This window comes from Ambystoma mexicanum, chromosome 8 (genome assembly GCF_040938575.1).
Source record: "Ambystoma mexicanum isolate Mex_15411 chromosome 8, UKY_AmexF1_1, whole genome shotgun sequence".
Classification (NCBI taxonomy): domain Eukaryota; kingdom Metazoa; phylum Chordata; class Amphibia; order Caudata; family Ambystomatidae; genus Ambystoma; species Ambystoma mexicanum.
This window is the reverse complement of record NC_090929.1, coordinates 1590170667-1590188066: the sequence shown is the minus strand read 5'-3', so window position 1 is coordinate 1590188066 and position 17400 is coordinate 1590170667.

The window sequence follows — 17400 nt, the reverse complement described above, 5'->3', positions numbered from 1 at the left end:
AGCGTTATAGATGAGTTCATGATGCGTCTTGCGTTTCTGCATTCTGAAAGCCTATGTAAAAATAATAAAGATGCACGTCCGTGAATATGCCTGTCGCCTACGTCAGAGCACTGAGTATGTTCTTCGTGTAGATTGGTGTGGAAATGTCCAGTGTGTATATTTGTACAGATGTGCTTCCCGTTGTCTAGGTCGTCATGGCATCTCTAACGACGTGTGGTTTTTAGTCTAGCTGATCCGAGCCGCAGGTGTCGGCATGGCCAGTGCGGGCTGCTGGGCAGGCAGGTGGACACATCCGTATGTTCCTGTACCAGGGTACCTGGTCGTCTGGTAAATGGACAAACTCTTCTCGCGGCGGGTGTCTGGGCCGTGACCCTCTAGGCCAAGCGCGAGAGGTGAAGGACGGGAGCCTGGTTTTCCATTCTCCCACTTCAGCCTGTAGTGGTCACAAAGGGTACTGCAGGTGATTCTGCCTAACAAGCGTCAGGAGGCATGACTGTGCACCCTCGACAGTGACCGGAACGGAAGGAACAATGGTGACAGGGGGACAAGGGGAACAGACAATTGCCAGGAATGCTTTGTGGTTCAAGAGGAAGCCCCAGCAAATGTGGATGGAGACAGATACTCCCAGGCTGAGGCAGAGCTGCCACCAGATGTTTCTGGTCACCGGGGCGAGGGAGATGCGACCCCGAATGGCGAGCCCGAGGAGCAACCAGAAGTATCAAGAAGATGAAGGTGAGCCAGAGGGGGGACCTGGCACTGAGACAGCCCCCTGGCAAAGGCCAAGCCGGTATGACCTAAGGGCAGCCGTAAAAGCTCCGGAGAGGCAAAGAGACTATCAGTGGTGAAATGACAAGGTGGAGAGTGCAGAACTGTGCCAGGCTAGAATTGCACAGGAATGTTGGTAATGTTGTTTGATGTGGTTATGTGTTCGTATGTCGTTGCGTTTGGTTGGAAAAAAGGAGGAATGCACAGTGACGTAAGGCACACATTTAATAAAGGGCCCGCCCTGCTGGAAGGCTGTCAGTTCCGGGCATGAACCAGAGCAAGCGTGCTGTGTCCTTTGTTGGCTCCTCTGCAGGGCCCACGATGCAGGCCCTGATCATCCCTCCCTTGGCCGGCTGCACCGGCAGGGAGGAACACAACAGTCAGCTGTCAGCTCTTTAATAAAGATGTTTATTCGAGCCACAATAGAGTATTACATCTTTGGTTCTTGCAAAGATCAGCATTATGAAAAAAAGTGTAAATTCACAACAAAAAACGATTGAAAAACCTGATCTATTATCACCCCAGTCACAACCAACATCTTTGAATTTAAATTTGAATGCCAGCGAGATGATTGCCAAAACAAATGACGAAGCAGATGTCAAAGCGAATACTTTGTCTGTACTTCCTATTGCTAATCTGTTGGTGGCAAATACAGTCGATGCATCCCAGCCCAATTGGGGGAAGATCCTATTAAGGACCGGTCTGCTATAGCTTACCCCCAAGTGATGGGAGTTTCTGGGAGGTGTTGTCTCCAATTCGATCAAACTTGTGCTAAGGAGTGCATCCCAAATGGGATGGCTGATAACTTCCTTCTTTTCAAAAATGTTGTGCACTCTGAAGGACTGGTCAGCTGAGCCTGGTGATCTGACTGATGCTGAAATCCTAGGTGGGGGGTACCTGATCAGGAAACTGTGATGCTGACCGCCGGCCAGGGCATGGTTTATTTTTTAGCATCGACTGGTACATTTCCAGTTTCAGAGTATACCCACAGCAAATGGTCTTATCGGGGGCCTCCTCTCATTTTTGCTGTTTCCAGCAGCATCCAAAGTGACAAAACCTTCGGGCCAGTTGCCTTCCATAAAAGGTACTAAATATTGGGATGGTGGGCCCAATCAACAGCACCCCTTTAATCAGCAAACAAGCACGGCAGGTCAAACAGCATTTGATGGTGTAAAGGCGGGTGACAAAGCAATGGAGCGAGCCTTGAGGAGAGATATTTCTAGAGTAAAGGAAATTATTGAGTTGGCAGACACTGGAAGACCGTTGCCGGGAAGGCGGCAATCTGTTCCTTTTGGGCCTTTAGGAGAGTGTTCATGTTTGGAGGAATTGGATGGGCTGATAGGTATAGCGGCTACATATGACAATCTGGACAAAACACTAGGAGAGTTGGGGCGAAACATCCCACAAATCCTTAGTGGGGAGGAAAAGGACCTTTCAGCGGAACCAACATTCAAGAATGTGCCTGTCCTGGTGAAGTCTAAAGATCAGGAGGGCTCTGGACTGTTACCAGTGGAGACTCTGAAATGCAAACATTGTAAAGATGTTGGTGTGTGTGGTAGAGACCATGCTGTTCTGGACTTTAGCAGTGGAATGTCAATGTTCACTCTCGCACTTGCCCAATTTCTGAATATTTATGAATCGATCAATGACAACCTCAAGGATCAAGCTACCTTGCTTTCAATGTTGCATAACAAGGTCCTTTTTATAGCGGGCACATTACAGCTTCTGGGGCACATAACATACGAAGCGGGAACAAGTTGTTCCTTTGCAAGTCCCATTGATCCATTGGGCCTGAAAGTGGGGGTTAGGGCAATGGTCAGTGGTCTATTTTGTGTGAGTGACTGTGACACGTTCATCAAGAAAGAGGGACAAACCCAGGAGACCACTATAATCGCCTGTAAAACCTCTAATGAGCAGCAAGTAAATACAGACTTGAGGAAAACCGAAGAAACTCACCTGGTGGCTAGAAACGACTCAGGAAATGTTGTTCATTACATCTCCACTGGGGGGATCGAAACTTGCCAGAGGTTGTTGTAAAAAAGATTGTAGACTCATTCTTGCCACCTGTTTTTCATCAAGATGGAAGACAATGTGAAAAGTCCTTTGAGGAAAACATGCCTGCATGGAGGCAGGGGTTGAAACAGAAAATAGGTTATGAGACTCGGGACTCTTGAACCAAATCACACTGGCACACAATAGATGGGCAGAGGTGTTCTCTACTGAGACTGTTAGACCGGGACGAGAACGAAATTCTGAATAGAAGGAACATTTTGGCCCTGCTCAACTGTATTCCGAGCCTGTGTCAAGTCCGCTCTGAAGATCTGCATGCGATTGAATTTATGGACGAGGTTCGAATGGATGAGCTGTTCCTACACATTCCATCAGCAATCATGAAACATTCCCTATTGGCGGCGGGTTGGAGCTTCTGTATGTTGGGTTTTGACTTAATCCCAGTGTTGGAAACCGGCCATGGTAAACAGGAACGAAGCAAGTTCTGTCCGCCGCTTTTGATCTTGTCAACCATGATATCCTAGTTATGCACCTAAAAAACGAAGCCCACTTCTCAACAAAAGCAATAGCCTGGGTGGCCTCATTCCTAAACGGAAGACTCATGAAAGTCTTCTCAGACTCGGCATGCACCTCCCCCACCACCATCCACTGTGGAGTCCCTCAGGGCTTGTGCACTGCCCCCATGCTATACAATATATTCACCCTCCCGCTCTTCAATGATCTTGACTGTCGTGACATAGCGTATACCAACTACGCTGACGACACTCAGGAGCTACTCCCTCTTACCGGCATATACGATCAAAGCTCAGCTGCACTAACCAAAATTTACTCGATTAGCAAACATGGATGGCGGCCAACAGCCTTTGCCTAAATGGGGATAAAACAGAGATCCTCATAGTAGGCACCAGGGAAACACTCAACAAGCTCCCTCCTCAATACAAAACCTTCACCATAGACAAATCCACTATCACAGTCTCATCAGCAGTTAAAACCCTAGGAGTATACCTTGACGCTTCTCTGTCCATGACACGCCAGGTCAATGCTATAGCTTCCTCGGCTGCACTCACCACCAAGGTGATCAATGCTGTTAAGCACTTTCTCTCTACCAAAAATTGCCTATCTATTGCACCAAAATGGACTACTGCAATGCATTACTCCTGGGCACTTCGGCTAAAAACCTTAACAAACTGCAAGTCACGCAGAATAATGCCATCAGGGCAGCCCTGAGCATCCCCAATAGGGATCACTTAACTCAGGCTAGGAAAGAAGCACACTGGTTACCGGTAAAAGAACACATACTCTTTAAAACACTGGCCATCATGCACAGGTGCCTCTCCACCGATGCCCCACCTTACTTATCGGAAAGAATCACCATCAACCCTTCAAATAGACACATTAAAGATCACACTTGACCACCCAGATCTATGTGCCAGCCTTCAAAAGAACCAAAGCTGGAGGGTCCAGCTTTCAACACCTGGCTCCCAAATATTGGAATGCCCTACTCACTACACTCAGAAACAAAAGATCCTACACTGTCTTGCGCAAAATGTTGATAACCACACTGTACCGCTAGAACTAACCAACATGTATAGACACTCTGCTCAACAGTAACCTTAGTGACAGCTCAGTATGCCTTTCTCTGTACTTTTCTGCCTGTCTTCTATACCGCTCAACTTTTTTGTGATATGCCTGTTTGCCAAGTGAATAAGCTGTAACAGCGCCACGATGCTCCAGGGCAGATGTGCGCTATATAAATGCAAATAAATAAATAAATAAATAAATAAACCTATGAACAATGTACCATTCCAGGCGATAACCAAGTCCCTTGGCAAACGGATTGTCGGGGCTCTGTCCAAATGTACCTCACAATGAGAGCTGGAGACCTTAGGGGCGGGATCGCCTACAAGGGCCTTTGTTGTCAAATGTCCCACATTGTTTCCGAAATCAAGATATTAAAGGGCCAAATATGTTGAACAGGGTTTTTCAAACGATGGGGCAAGGGACCAGGCAAATTATCTCTATCTGACCACCTTCTACAAGAACCAGAACCGTATTCCAGCTGCCAGCAGACCGCGACCCAACCACTGATCACCAGCTCCCAAGGAATCTACGATCTGCCGGAGGTGGAAAGAGACCAGTGGGGAGAGAGGAGAACCTCAGCACCACCAGTATGGTGCTAACAAGTACGTTATGTGGTGCTGCTACATAGCCCCAGCGAGCACGCGCAGCTGCTGCCAAAACAACTAGAGCCCCAGCGACTAATACATATCAAAAATCCCCATCATCAATGGGACTTACCTTTGGGGCAAATTAAAGAAAGCACCCTCTCCCAAACCCAAACATTCAGTCTCCTGGGCTGCCATTGTTATTCCACAGTAGGCTTGTGTGGAGGAAGTGGGCGGGGCTTAGCCCACTGTTTATAACCTTTTCTACTTGCAGCACATCCATGGTGCGGAAGACATGAAATGTATTTGCATTCTGCATAACCTGTACATTACATTTCCTGCTTTTGTACTTTGATGCCAAATGACAGACATGATCCAGTTCCGACCATTCGCATTAGTTGGTTTGCCACATTTCCCCTCCATGGTGATAATGGCAAGCTGACTGTTGAATGGAGAGGAAATCTCAGTTTGCTAAGTATAAGCACATGCATGTGATGGTGAGACAGTCACTGTGAAAATGTCGTAGTGCCAAAGGCAATCGACCACGCGTCTCCTCTGCTGTTCTCAGGGGGGAGTGGATGCTAATTGGCAGGGCTGCAACTGAGAGCCTAAATCTGAATACAATAGTATCGGTTTGCCTGTGACTCTGGGACTGCACCCATGTAAGTCCTATGGTAGCCACTCAGCCAATCAGGAATGATTGTTAATAAGGTCCTCACATCCTCTCTGCAATAGAATCCTTTCATGATGTGTCAGGACCAAAGGCACTGATCACCACAAAGCAAAATAAGGCACTGGAGACAACTTACCTGGTGCCTGCAAAGGCCTTAGCTGGATATTTAGGCCCCTGGCAAAGATGCTGTCTGGATTTCCATGAGAAAAAGAAACAATAGGCAAATAAGACCGTTCAAGGTGGTTGTAATCATCTAACATTATAATTAAATGCCAGATGTATGTTTGTCCTGTACGTGTGCCTGATGCAGTCATGTGCACTAGAGCCAAATTTGCATAGATTTGCCTGTTGGCACCACCTGAGGGAGCTGCTCCCTTAAGAGACATAGGGCCTCATTCCGAGTTGGGTGGTAAGGGAAAAATGATGCCGATAAAGGAATACCGGCATCGTTTCCCTTTACGGCCCATTCTGACCCACCACACCGTTATTTACGGCGTCGTAACGTACGATGCCGTAAATAGCGGTTTAGTGGCACGCGCACGACACGCCATGCCGTAATTAGTGGCATGGCGTAAACCGGAGCTGATCCCAAGTAAAGCGGACATGGAAAAAACGGCCTCCACAAGACTGCAAAGTACCTTACCGCCATGGAGTAAATACCGGCATCGCTGAGAAGGTGTAAAGGACCCTGAGCAGTGTTTCCAAGAGGAACAGGTGCACTCAATCAGCACAGGTGGAGGCAATGGAGTCTGGCACAGCACAAAAGGAGCACACCCACACACCACACCCCCTCCCACACCAAAATGATACCGATTGTAGCAGCATTCCTGGAGCTGGCGGCCCTGCTTGCAAGGCAAGAACAACTACAACAGCAACAACAACAACCACAGCCACCACCACAGAGGATACACAGGAGGAGAAGGAGGGTGAGACAGGGCCAGCATGCCCTACCGGTGCAGCCACCATTACCACGCCGGCAGCCCCCAATCCCCCGCATCAGAGCCACCCCCTTCAACCTCACACCAGAGCAGATCCACAACCTGTACCGGCTTGACTGGGACACCATTACCAGCATAGTGGACATGATACATGATGATATCGTGAGCCGCATAGAAATACGCACTGCCATCCCCCCTCTACTGAAGGTAGTGTCTGTTCTCCACTTCCTTGCCACAGGCACCTACCAGCATACAGTGGGGCAAATGCATGGCATTTCTCAGCCCATATTTTCACGGATACTCAAAGAAGTGTTGGATGCCCTCCTCACCCACACAAGGGAATACATATCCCTACCCCAGACTCCCCAGGAGATCTACGACACCAAAGCTGCCTTCCATGCACTGGCAGGCATGCCAAATTGCATAGGTGCCCTCGACTGCACCCACGTTGAATTGGTGGTCCCGCATGCCATGGAGGTGCCGTATCGCAACCGCAAGCAATACCACTCCATCAATGTCCAGATGGTGTGTAATGCCAGTAAATCCATCACACATTGCAATGCCCGATACCCCGGATCAACTCATGACTCCTTGGTTCTGCGGAACTCAACACTACCACGCTACATGGAGCGACATGCCGGACGTTGTGCCTGGCTGCTTGGTGAGTCATCTGAATGGGCCATGGCGTTGCTTTGGGGCTGTGAGTAGTTCTGGGAGGGGGGGGGGGTTCATACTCCACCTGCCTGGGAAGGGGGGGGGTTCATACTCTACCTGGCCGGGAAGGGGGGGATGCATGCTCATCCCAGTAATCATCTGTGGCCATGCATGACCAGTACAATTTTCCACCATGAGGGCACACACGATTACCTCATTTCCACTTCCATGCAGGTGATGCTGGCTACCCTCTGAAGCCGTGGCTCATGACTCCCGTCCGCAACCCACAGAACAGGCACGAGGAGGACTAAAACAGATCCTATACCCGTACACGCGTGGTGATAGAGCAGACCTTCGGGCTCTTGAAGGCACGATTTCGTAGCCTCAGCCGTTCAGGTGGGGCACTCATCTACAGCCACGAGAAGGTGTCCAAGATCACCATGGCATGTGTAATGCTACACAACATGTGCATCCGTCGGAACGTGCCACTGCCCCCTGACGTGGAAAGGCCACCACCAGATGACGATGAGGGGGAGGAGGTAGGAATGGCAGGACAGCAGCCGGGTCCCGATGCACAGGAGGGACGTTCTGTGCGTCAAGCATTGATTGGACAATATTTCTGACTCACAAGTCAGCTGAGGGTTTCAGGATGAGAGGACATTGGGCACGGGGTGTGGGGATACATGTACACCATGTACTGTGCGACATTAAAATACACAAGCAAAATGATCAATGTCCACTCTGTTTTAGTGAATGAACAACCAGTGTATTAAAAAGTTTAAGTTTGAACGTGTACAACAAAACCACCACCCTCACCCCCCTCCGCCTCCCCCCAACTCCCAATAACACACCCTCACCCCCCTCCCCCTCCCAAATGTGTGTGCCAGGATGTTCATTGGCCACTTCCGGAGCCAGGGGGATTCATGTTCTGGCGGCGGAGTGTCCGCATTGACCGGCGGACAGGGCTGGTCTGTGTGGATGAACTTTGTGATGGTGGGTACTCCCACTGGGGCTGTGGTCTTGGGTGTGCTGCCTTCAGGGCATCACCAATCCGGCCCAGCACCTCACAGAGGCGGTTGGTGTTTGAAGTGATTACCTCACCCAGGGCCTGCAGGTCATTGTGGCATTGTGAATGTGATTGACGGTTGTCCCGTAGGAAGTCCTCCAGCAGGGCTGTGATGCGCTGCCCGTGCACTCCATCCGTGGATGGTGTGGCAGATGTGGTAGCCAGCCGTGGTGTTGACCGTGCAGGGCTCTGTGGGCTTTCGGCAGGGGAGGAGGATACAGGACAGGCAGGTGGTGCTCCTTGGCCTGTAAGGATTGGGGTGTCACTCTCCCCAGAGTCGCTGAGTGCGACTTGTGTGTGAGATGGTGTTTCCGGCCTGTACGCTGTGTCACATGTCTCCCCCACGTCAGATAGGTGAACCGATGTAGGGTTCTCCGGCTCGTCGATGAGGCACATGGCAGCGTGCTCCCCTGCCACACTGGATTCCTCCGAGTGGACTGTGGGGTATGTGTCCGTTCCCAGTGCAGGCATGGGTAGGGGTGTGGGTGGGGGTTGTGCAGCCTCCATGGGGGTTGCTGGTGCAGATGGTGTTGCCTGTGGCCTCCTCCTTCCTACAGGCTTCCGCTGTCCCTTGCCTGTGCCCCTGGAGGTGGAGGGCTGGGTGGCTTCATGGCCCTCAGTTTCATGTCCGCTGCCTGTGGGGTGGAAGAGAGAGATGGCATTAGCTATGATTTGGGGGTCAGCATCGCTTCAAGGCTATGGTGTTGCAGCGTTTGGGTGACATTTGGGTGGTGAGTGGGACATTGATCTGGGCTAGGATGGTAAATGCATGCAGGTGTCTGGGTCAATCAAGCTGGCAGAGTACTGTGCTGACTCACAGTGACTGCCTCTTTGTGTGCTATGGGCAGTATGGGTTGTAGCCTTGCAAGTGGCATCAGCCTGGGTCTCACTTGTTACGGCATGATTGGGGGGGGGGCATATGTGACATGACTGCTTGCCCATCCCTTGGCGGTGGCTTAAATTGGGAATGCATTTACTGTCTTCACTCATGACACTCACCTCCATCTGCGGATGACGGGGCACCGCACTCCATCTCGCCGACCCCCTCGATGGATTCAGGGCCCATCATGTCGGCACAAGTCTGCTCCCAGGGCATCATCTTGATTGGAGATGCTGGGCCTCCTCCTGTCTCCAGGGCCTGGGTCCTGTTGGCCGATAGGATGGCCCGCACCCTGAGACGGAGGTCCTCCCACCTTTTGCGGCAGTCCCTTGTTGTGCGGGGGGTGTTGCCGACAGCGCTCACCCTCTGGGCAAAAAGGTCCCATATTTGTTTTTTTCTTGCTATGGTAGCCTTGCGCATATCAGTGCTGAACACCACTTCTGCATTGGCATGCAGGGTGTCTACCAGGACCTGTAGCTCATCCTGTGTAAAGCGCTCCTTGCGGAGGCGTGCGGCTCCTTTTTTTGAGTGCTTTCGGCATGATATAGGTGAATGCTGGAAAGTCTCAGGTTCAGAATCTTCCTCCGGGTTCTGTATCAAGGGGATGGCAATGGATTGTGTTTTTAAAGATGGCCGCCGCGCTCCTTCCCGTTCCTGTGCGATGATGTAATTTCCGTATCCGTTAATTAGCGGTGACCGTAATTTACGGTGTCCGTAAATTACGGTCACCGCTAATAACGGACAGCAGAGCTTCGGTGGCGGTGTTGTAACGACCGTCTCGCTTCATGCCGCTAAGGGGTTTTACGGGCCCTTTAGCGGTATGCCGCTAGGGGATTTACCGGCATGGCGGAAAGCTTGTGCCCGCGAAGTCGGAATGGCCTATAAATTGCGGCGTTGTACCAGACCGGACTCGGTCTTTCCGCCATGCCGGTAAAAACCCATACTTACCGCAAACCTCGGAATGAGGCCCATAGAGACAATGCCAATTTGCATATCTTTGCCTGTTGTCACCGCTAGAGGGAGATGCTGTCTTAGGATACTTAGTGGTCCTACTGTGTCACTTTACTGGCAGCTAAGCGTCTCCTGTAGAACAGTGAGCACTGTAGCCTGGAAACAGAAACCTGCTTGCAACATGGCCCGGTTTCACTATGACAATAACGTGACCATAAGCAACGCTCTGCTCTTGTAAAAATAAGACTGCACTGAGCAGCACAGGTTTGGTATCCAGTCCCGGTACTGTGCTCAAAAGATGGAGTCCGGAAAGAACTGCAATATAGGAACCACGAGACCTTACACTTACAGCATCACAATATTTCCAATTTCCATTCAGGTTGCTTTTGGTTTCTCCACTTCAATTGGTTCCACATGCAATTTGGAACATCTGTTATGCATTTTCACACTTTTGCTCTTCTAGTTTTTATATCTTGTTACAAATGCAGCCCAGTTTTCTTTGTGCAGCACCGCCCTTAGCTACATTCCCACCCATTTGCGTCCCTCCCCCAGTGTGCACTATAGCATCTACTATAGAGAGACTGCTGAATTGGTAGTGCTTTACAAGCACATGCAGAGAGGGAAGCAACATGCCACCATATTTGTTTAAGACGGCAAAGGACTTGGGGCCTCATTCCAAGTTTGCCGGTAGTCCGGCAGAAAATCTGCCGGAATACCGATGAACAGAATTGCTGTTACCGCCCCTTTGTCTGTCGGAATAACCGGCAGATTCCAAGTGCCGGTAAGGCCAGTAAATGCTCATTTTGCTGCTTTTACCAGTGGTGTTGGAAATAAAGGCAGTTCTTTGCCGGTAGGAGTCCGATTTACTTCCCGCTCTTAGCTGGGTGTAAATCCTTTACCCATACCTCCAAAGTTGTAATTGGCCGGTCTGGTAAAAGTGCTCGGAAAACCTTATTTCCAGTACTTTTACCGTACACTGGCCATCTTGAAATGAGGCCCTTGGAGACCCTGCAGCTGAGATTTCATGAAGATTAATGCGAGTTTCAAAGGACATTCACAAACTATCAATATGTGCAAGTTTCAACGACACACAATTGCATACATATTCCTCATCATTGGGGCGGGATGGGGGTGGGGGGCCTCCGGGGCATTTATTCCACTTTGATTTTCAAGGGTGTGAGATGTTGAACACTATGCAGCTCGATTTTCCTCTTGATTCGTATAAGGCAATTCACACCAGAAGTGTTGTTTTCTTATTAATAGTAAAACGCATTTCAAGCATCCCTTGAAAGCCATCTACAGGCTCTGACTTGTTCTATTATTTCGAGAGATTCCTTAACAGCTCATGTCTAATATAGGCCTTTCTTAGGCGGCGTTGATCTCTGATTTCTAAAGTGCATTTTATGTAAATCAATGCGTAGCTTAGAGTAGTCTGAGCATGCCCTAAGTATCTCTCAGCTCATGGAAAATTATTATTTTATCCGTCTAATGATCATACAATCTAAAGACTGCTTTACAGTGGAAACTGTGTACTTAGACAATGCAAAATACAGGTTGGTTTTAACTGCTTATTCAATGAAAGATAGGGTACATTTAGGAAGTCCTAAACCTTGGGCAGAGGCAATTTATTTATTTTTTATTTATTTTGCATTTGTATAGTGCACTTGCAGCCCAGGGGCATCGAGGCACCGTTACAAGAAGTTGTCGGACTTTGGATTCAGAGAATATACAGACAATATACAGTTGACCAAAGGTCTCTTGGTTACACAGATGCAGGCAAGGATACACAGGATGTGTGAAATGAGTTATACAGATCCGTACTGACGTATGGTGCATTTAATACAAACAGCTTAGTTTTGATGGCCTTGCGGAAGGCTTGGTGGGACTCAATCATTCTTATGTGCGGTGGGAGTGTGTTTAAGTGCGTAGCTGCCTGGGTGGGAAAGCTGGAGCCACTGGCGCGCACCTTGCACGTTTTAGGTGTGACAATCGTGTTGGAGTAGCACTTTCTTAAAGGTCTTAAAGGTCTTGTGGCAGTGTGCTTGGTGATTTTTTGGGTCAGGTAGGGAGGAGCAAGTTGATGGAGGCATTTGTGGGTAAGGGCGAGTGTTTTAAAAACAATTCTTTCTTTGACAGGGAGCCAGTGGGCCTGTCTTCTGATTTCGGAGATGTGATCTCTTCTTGCGGTGCCTGTGGCTGCCCTAAGTGCATTATTTTGGACTAGCTGGAGTTTGGCAATGTTCTTATTGGAGGTTCCAACGAGAAGGGCATTGTAGTAGTCTAGCCTTGATCCCATTATTGCCCTGGCAATGGTGAGGCAGTTCTGGTGCGACAGGAAGGGCCTGGCTGCATTGGGGACTTTAGAGAAGTATGTTGAGGATGCAGCGATGGCATTGACCTGTCTATCCATGCACAGTTTGGAGTCCAGGTAGACTTCGAGTGTCTTCACGTGGTTGGAGACCTTGATGGGAATGTTGTCAATGGTGAAAGAAGCCTACTGATCTCCGAGGTTACCCAAGGTGCAGGGTGACCCTATAAGGAGGAGCTCGGTTTTTTCACTGTTGAGGCAAAGCCAGTTCTCTGCCATCCACAATTGGATAGTGGAATAGATGGTGGTGAGCGTTTTAGTGTCCGCTAGGTAATTCACCCGTGAGTGGGATGAGGACCTGTGTGTGCATGTGTGTTTAGTCTTAGATAACAGTACTACTGAATATTAGCATGCTGTGATTAAAACACACATGCTTTGAACTGACAAAAATCCACATTTCTTCACCAGATTTCTTCAGATTTGTACTGTCGCAAAGTTGGGGCACCGCCACAAAGAATACATGCCGCATTATGAGTATTGAGATAACGGTAACACGCAAGTACTTCCAAATAGCACATGTTTGACTGATCCACATTATTATGGGTTTGAGAATTGACACATTAGGAATGGAGTCAACTGAACAGCTGGTCCCAAATGTATAATTCAGCAAAATCGTTTACTGAGGGTTTTGTACAGGATGCCAAATCAAAAACTCAGTATCTTGAGGTGTCCCCCTCTTTGGAGGATGTCAGAGTCTAATAACTCATTCAAGACATGGCTAGCTTTTCTGGAGCTAGTGTAATCTGGGTAAGCTTCCCTTTGTGGGTATAAGTCGTGGCTGGACCTGAGTTTTCCTAAATATGAGTATAGTATTCTCTATGTCCTGCGGAGGAGTTGAAGGGGGGGACTAGTCTCTGGTTGCATGGAGGTTGGAGCCCGATGGGTTGGTGACCTCCCAAGGATCATGATCACCTTCTCAATGTTCCATGACCACCTTGTTCTACTTTCATTCTGTTATGGCTGTCTAAGGCCAGACAGGCCCTCTCATCCTTCTCAATGTGGTTCACTCATTCCTCCTGCTTACATTCTTCTGTTACCTCAAACTTATGTTCTCTCAACTCATTAGTCTCCCATCTCATTCTTGTCTTCCCCAAACCATTCTTTCTACACCCGGGAGCAAGAATTACTTTCTTCCAACCTTCTCTCCAAAATCCTTTTAAGAGTTCCTCCAGAATTCTCTGCTTTTCTCAAATCACCTCTTGAGATTCTTCTCCTTCACCCTCTGTTGTTCTCCTCCTATCCCCTCCCCTCACACTCCCTAAACTCTTGTTGTTGTTTCACCACCACTTTTCCTCATGATACTCATCCTCTGTCTCTCTTGTGTTCTCATTTCCACACTTGTGTACACTTCCCAGCCTCCGCTACAAGCTGCTCTCCTACAACCTCTTTCTCACAGGCTCTAACCTACACCATAAGAGGTTCACTAGTCTCTTCAATTTTGCACAACCACATCAAGGGATTAACCTACACACTCCTTCACCTATTCTCCAACCTCCTCTCTCAGATCTTTCCTTATCTCATCAGTAATCTCCCCAGTCTCCTCCTTTAGTATCCCTGTCATCTCATACGGATGTTCATCAACATCCTTCTCACCAAATGTCACATCCATATCTTCACCAACCTTCTCCTTAGCATAAACACAAACATTCTTTAGATGTTCACAACTCTCCAACTTGAATGCAACAAGCTCCTCCTTCAAGTATTTGCCTGCCTCCTCTTTAATAACACCACCTTCCTAGCTTATGTTTTGCAACCTCAGGTTACTATGGCAACCCACCTTGTCCTACATTACTCCAAGATCCTCATTTTCTCCAACCCCCCTGCCCCTACAACCTTTCCTGACATCTCTTCCAAATCCTGGCCCATAATAGTATCCACAAGCTCTTGAGTTGAGAGTTGCCAACTTCAATTACTGCCCCCCTCTTTCTGAAGCTCAGCCAGCTGTAGATATGTCTTCCCCTCTGATCACCTATCTGTTCCACAACTCTGTCCTTCTCCAGACTTCTTATGAATTCTTCCAAACTCAAGTCTCCAATGCCTCCAGATACTGAGCTGAATTTCTGGTTTACTGACCTACTGACCTCAGGACTTCCACCCTGAATCACTGGGTTGGGCTCTATGTAAGAGTGTATACATGTGACTAGGGAGACTGTGTAATTGGCCATGGGAGATGCCCAAACCTGGCTTCATGGAGGCATTTTAAGGCTGAACTAAGCCCTAATAGGATTTCTACCACCTTGGATTCTAATTCCCAGAGGTCTCTGTTCCTAGTCGATCTTGTATTGTCCTTGTGTTAAGTGTCAAACTGTGTGAAGTGTCTGAATGTTTGAAAATTACTTTGCCAATTATAACTAGACCCAGGATTTTTCATACCTCTGGAATGTCCTTGCCTCTTTTTAAGCCTGGATGGTAAGCCTGAAAGTTCAATTCGACAAAGAATTAATTTGTTCTATTCAGTCACATATCTACTATTAAAGAGTGGCTGACCAGCAAGCACTCTGACGGCTTCACACCCCACCTTGCTCTATTGAAAAATCACTCAGGACCTCTATAGACAGCACTATGTCCCCCTGACAACGTATCAACAAAAAGGCCCAAAATTCCAAACCCTCCTCCGGAAGGTAAAACCCTTCCTTCCACCCAAGGACTCTAGAACCACAATCCATGCACCAGTAGTTTCCTACATTGATGGTGCAAATACCCTGCACAACAGCGTTAACTGCAGTTTGACTCGTGATTGGAAATGAGAAATTCAACCACATCTCTCCCATTCTAGGTTTGCTGTATTGGTTTTCCATCCCAGCCCAGACAAAATACTGTTTAGGACTGCCTGAATTTCCTATTATAAGATCACCGCCACACCTGTCAACCTATATGCAAAATTCCTCTAGGAGCCAGGACACTGCCTGTTTCAAGACAAACTGGCACTCAAATATAAACAAAAACAGCACACAGTCGTTCTCTTTTTATGCCCCTGCCTATTCAAACACCATCCCAGTAGCAATCCAGACAACACCATTGCTCTTGCAGTTCCTGAAGGAATTCAAGACTGTAATCTTCAGTCCTTAACTAGGTGCCACCTGGGCTCCTTATATTGTGCCTCTCATCCCACCCCCATGGAAGAAAAATCAGGTGCCACGTATTGTAAACCCGCAGTACCTCATGTGTTGCCCTCAACGACATGTACAGTGTTTTGTTGCTTACTAGCATGGTGTGTGCTGTGATAAATTCCAAATTCAAATCCAAACATATCAGACAATTTTCCTTCACCCGTGTTAACTAAACTCGTTATGCTTGCGGTCCTTCGAATTTCTGCATTTATTGTATTTTGTGAGATGTATTCCCGGCCTCCGCCGGCAAGTTGCAGGAGACATAACCATGCTCCCTAGGTCTCTTTGTATCTGCTGGGTGGGTTGCAATATGAAATTGAAAGGGTCCCCCTGCCCGGGCAAGAGCTTCAGAAGGATTGCAATGGTTTTTCTATGATATGCTAATGGGCTCAGCTGTCTCCACCAGGTTTCCCCCCCTGATACGGTCAGTGGTCTTTTCCTCATGTAAGCCAGGCTGCCTGAAATGGGCCATACGAGTGGCTCCGGGGGGCATATTATTGAAGGACTAGTTCTCACTGGGATGCAGGAGAGGGTAGGCTTTATTCCAAAGAGGGATGAGGGAAATCCTTACTTCCATGTTAGCCTTTAAAGGGCAAGTATTATGCCAAGTGTCCTGTGACTGATCTCTGTCATGATCACAAGGCTGGGACTCACAACATTGATATGCAAAGAATGTGCCTGATTTTGTCATTTCTTCTACACTGACGCATCAATAGAGGTAATGCAACATATCCTCTTACTCAATAATGACGAATAACTGAAAGGCCTGCATGACTTTAAATCATGCAGCCCATTCCCTTTTAATGCAGGTTTATTGGTAATGGTAAAAATGTGTGCCAGTGTTTACAAAGGTAATGCCTGTAAACTAGCACTGAATCCATATGTGATACAGAGGCTGCTGTTAAAGTTCAGGTCACTGTTTTCACCTTAGGCAACTGATCTGAATTGCAGAATTGCTAATGTGTCCCTTGTGGGTGGCATGGGTTGGGATGGAAGCACCCTCACATTGGAGCTGTCACCCGTTTGAAACGCAAAGGTGCTAATCCCAATTGCACCACACACTCCCTCTTGCTAGAGGTAAAGGGCCATGTTCCCTAATTACCACCAATGATTAATTGTTATTGTTGGACTTCATTTATCACACCAGTGTGTTGGTAATTTAGATGCAGTTGATAGTGTTCACCAATGGTAAGTTTGTTGAAAGACAGTGGCATTTGGGAAACAACTGTGATATTTACCACTGGATTTTGTGATAATGAAATGGAGGCCTATATTGGAGAAAAATAGTCATAATATTTGACTTATTTGTCTGTTGATGATGTGCCGTAAGAATTTGGCGGGTTGGAATCTGGGGAAACAGTTACTACTGTTTTTATTGTTTTTACTATCTGTAATATGGAAGGTGTGGTTGAGATGTATTAAAATTTGATTTATCTTAATTGTATAATACGAAGCAACATATAAAATTAAATAAATATAAACTGAAACGCCACAATATAAATAATACTGGCATCAAAAACTAAAGCAAGCGGCACACATCACACAGTTAACAACAGCATGGAAGGTCATTTAATCTCACAATCTTCACACAATAATATGATGTTGAACTGCATTGATAGGAGCTTCTGCTCCATCCATGATCTTATGGGGAATTGTTTCTGATGAAGGAGATGGAAGACCTCAGCACAAGATCCATTGTAATTGATGCTGTTAGCCTGGATTTGCAGACGACATTCTGCACCAGATACCTTAGGTGGCTGGCATTCAGGCATGAGGTTCCTATGATTTTCTTTTGTCCTTTGGCTAGTTCACATTTCCTT